Consider the following 3,886-nt stretch of genomic DNA (forward strand, 5'->3'; position numbering starts at 1 on the left):
AGTAGAATTTTTCTTGGTTACTGTGAGCCTTTTTTCTGTTTAAGTAACTTGCAGGAAGGAAAAGTGTCTTTTCCTTTTTTCCTCAGAAAAAACTGATTAAGATAGAACAAATCCAGAAGACTTCAAATGTTGAAATCAGCAAAACTTTAAGCTGAATAAATAGACCAGATTTCTTAAGACATAATTCTACTTGCATTGCTGAAAATAGAAATGAAAAATTCATTAACTCTGGCTGGGCATTTTTCTCATGTCTGTAGTTATTGTTATCTCTTCCTCTGTTGTGAAGTGTCTATTATGCAAAGACCACTGGGAGTTCCTCTTCTTCCATCATGCTCAGCTCAATTGCTACTGCCAGTACAGAGCTCCTTAGATACTGCAGTGAGGCCATATATTTCACCCAAAAAGTAAAGGAAATATGAGCTTAAGAACTGGACTAGTAAGTAGCTATATGTCACAGAAATATTTCTTTTGTTTGTTTGTTTTTGTTTTGTGGCCACACCTGGTGATGCTCAGGGGTTATTCCTGGCTATGCACTCAGAAATTACTCCAGGCTTGGGGAACCATATGGGACACTGGGAATCAAACCCAGATCCATCCTGGGTCAGCCCCATGCTAGGCAAATGCCCTACCACTGTGCTACCTCTTCAGCCCTCACAGAAATATTTTTAAGTGCCTTGCCAAAACCACCTCAAAGAAGACATTTAAAGTGTAGGATATTTTTTCCTTTTTTTAGAGAACAATGAGCCACATTTTAATGGCCACTAAGGGAATAAAGACCTTTCCCTTGGTGGCAATTTTTTTGGGTTGGTTTTATGAATTTTTAATTCTCAGTAATGCTAGGCCTCATGTGTAGTATTGCTTGGCATAAAATGACACCCAATTATAATCCCTAAAAAAGCAGCCCCCAACTTCCTCTTTCCTTAAACCTCTTTCTTTGATATGTAAAAGACCACTGGATAGATTCTTTCGTCTCTCTCAACTTTCCCCCTCCTGGTGTATGGGTATTGGTTTAATAAAGAGACAGTGCTGATTTTGGGCTGAGGCAGACTGTGAGGCAAGAAGCTCCATGTTTATTTTCTAACAATTTTGGCTTATTAATCCTTCTTCACTACCCTACCTTCTTTAGACCCATCATTATGGAGGATAGAATTATGGTGCCTGGTTTTACAGCTAGGGTCACACCTATTTAGTTCAGTGAGTCAAGCAGTACTGGGGATCAAACTCAAGACCTTACATGTAGCAGAAACTTGAGCTATCTTCCAACTCAGTTTAGATTGGTTATTTTAAAATAATTTCTGTTGGGATGGGGAGGCCTGTCTTCATTAAAGGCAAGAGAAAGAAAGAATTGATGAAGTTTCTGAAGGAGAAGGACATAACTTTTTGATTACGGGACATCAAATTATAATTTAGGTGAAGGTGGCCTTCCTTCCTACAATCATCTTTTTCTTTCATCAATACTCTCTGCATAAGCTATGAGTGAAAAGCTGCTTCTTCTTCTTCTTCTTCTTCTTCTTCTTCTTCTTCTTCTTCTTCTTCTTCTTCTTCTTCTTCTTCTTCTTCTTCTTCTTCTTATTTGCATGTAGTTGACCAGTTTTCCCAAAACCACCTGTTAAAGATTTCCTTGCTCCACTTCATATTTCTTGCCCCTATATAAAAGATTTATTGATTGTATACCTAATAGTCTCAAAATAGTCAAGTCTATTTTATTGATCTAAGGGTCTGTCTTTAGTCCAATACCATGCTATTTTAAAGATTATTGTTTTATAGTACAATTCAAAGTCAGAGCTAGTGATGCCTCCCATCTCCTTTTTCCCAAAGATTACTTGGGGGAAGGGCAAGAGGAAAACTGGGGACACTGTTGGAAGGAAATGTGCACTGATTAATGGTGTTGTGTTGCACCATGTATAGGAATTACCATATTTCTCTGGGGGTCCAAACAGAAGGCCCACTAAAATATCATAGTTTTAGTGCAGATGAATAATTAGTTCACCCCAAGAAGTATTTAACCAGAAGGCCCTCTGGGATGTTTAATCCCCTGTGTGGATCACTGGAAATATTTCTGAGATTCGTGTTAGATACTGACATTATATTCCCTTCATATTAGTCAGATTAAAGTTAATTCTCCCTTCTGGTGATATTCACAGGCAAAATATAGCTTTGATTAAAACCCCTTTACCTGGATAATTTTTAGCACAAAATTAAAGACAATATTTTTTCTCTCTCTTCAGTGCTTCTCTCAGAAGCATTGACTTCTGAGATACAAGGGCTTGGCCAGAATATAGATTTTGGGCCATTGACTTTTCCCAGAAATTGAGAACTACACCTTTGTGGATTTAGCTTTCTTCTTTACTTGGACATCTAAAACAATAGAGCTTATCCCAGTGAAGATAAGAATTCTTAGATTTTTTTTTACTTGTTTTTTTTTGTTTGTTTGTTTTTTGGTTTTTTGGTTTTTGGTTTTGAGTCACACCAGCAGCGCTCAGGGCTTACTCCTGGGTCTGCACTCAGAAATTGCTCCTGGCAGGCACAGGGGACCATATGGGATGCCGGGATTAGAACCACTGTCCTTCTGCATGCAAGGCAAATGCCCTACCTCCATGCTATCTCTCCGGCCCCCATTTTTTTTTACTTCTCACTAATTCCTTATTTTGCATCTGAGGCTAGCTTACCAGGACCTGCTTTGAGTTGTAAACTTAACCTTCTCCTTTGTAACTCAGACTCTTACTACTTATCCCCATAGCTTGATGTATTGTTTTATTGTGAAGCTCTGCTATATAATTGTGAGCATTCTTATAACTGTAACTAGCAGTCACTCCTTATAAAACTTCTAGCTGGAAAATTAAAGTTAGAACACTTTTCTGCACACACATTTGTGTGTGCTCTCATATTTTCTTCATTTTTCACTGCTCATGCATCCACTCTCTTCAAGAGGAATCAAAAGAAGCCCTCTAATTCAAACTAGACCCCAAGAGCTAGTCTGCAAGAGTGTTGTGCATTGTATGACTAAAATTCAATCATAAACAACTTGTAACTATGGGATGAAATACCAACTGTATTATGAACAACCTTGTACCACAGTGTTTAAGTAATTTTTTTTAAAAACAAGGGAAAATGGAAACCTGTAGTGTGTTTAAAAAGCAGAGTACTCAAAATGAAAAGCCTCAGCACACTCTGTAGACTCAAAGGTTTCAAGAAAAATCAGGCAATCATGTTCAGTCTTATATAGGATCTAAACCAGCATCTTCAACAGTCCACCCACAGCTGTGCAAGGTTGAGAACATGGTTTTAACTGCTGGTTAGAGGTGTACAAGACAGATGCTAGTTTACAAGTGTCTGAAGCATGAGGAACACTGGTCTGAACTACTGCACAAGTTACCCCAAACTGACTTTGGTCATGCTATTACTCATACAGACTTGAATCAATGCAATAAATATTTTTAAAGGCCTGCTACATCTTAGAAAAAATGGTTAACATTATCCTTTTAAAGAGGATTTCTTTAAAATAACATACCCTAGTGACCAGAGAGATAATTCAACAGGCTGAGTGTCACAGAGCAGATTGGAGTGAAGGAATGGAGATAGAAAAAGAGAAAGTATTTATGTGACTGGACATTCCATTCATTAGTTCCCTCATTCATTTATCATCTATTTCCATTCGAAGATTCTCCTTCTTCTTTTAGAATTCTTCTGAAAACCTGGCAAGATTTCTTTTCAGTGTCAACCAGTCAACATTCCCAAGTAATCTGAGGAGATTTTTGTGACAATCTTCTGGTTTCATGGCTTACTCCTTACTCTGCTCTCAGGGATCATTTCTGGTGGAGCGCAAGGAACCATATGAGGTGCTGTGAATTGAACCCAGGTTGGCTGCATGAAAGGCAAGTACCCT

Source organism: Suncus etruscus, chromosome 3, assembly GCF_024139225.1.
Source record: "Suncus etruscus isolate mSunEtr1 chromosome 3, mSunEtr1.pri.cur, whole genome shotgun sequence".
Lineage (NCBI taxonomy): Eukaryota > Metazoa > Chordata > Mammalia > Eulipotyphla > Soricidae > Suncus > Suncus etruscus.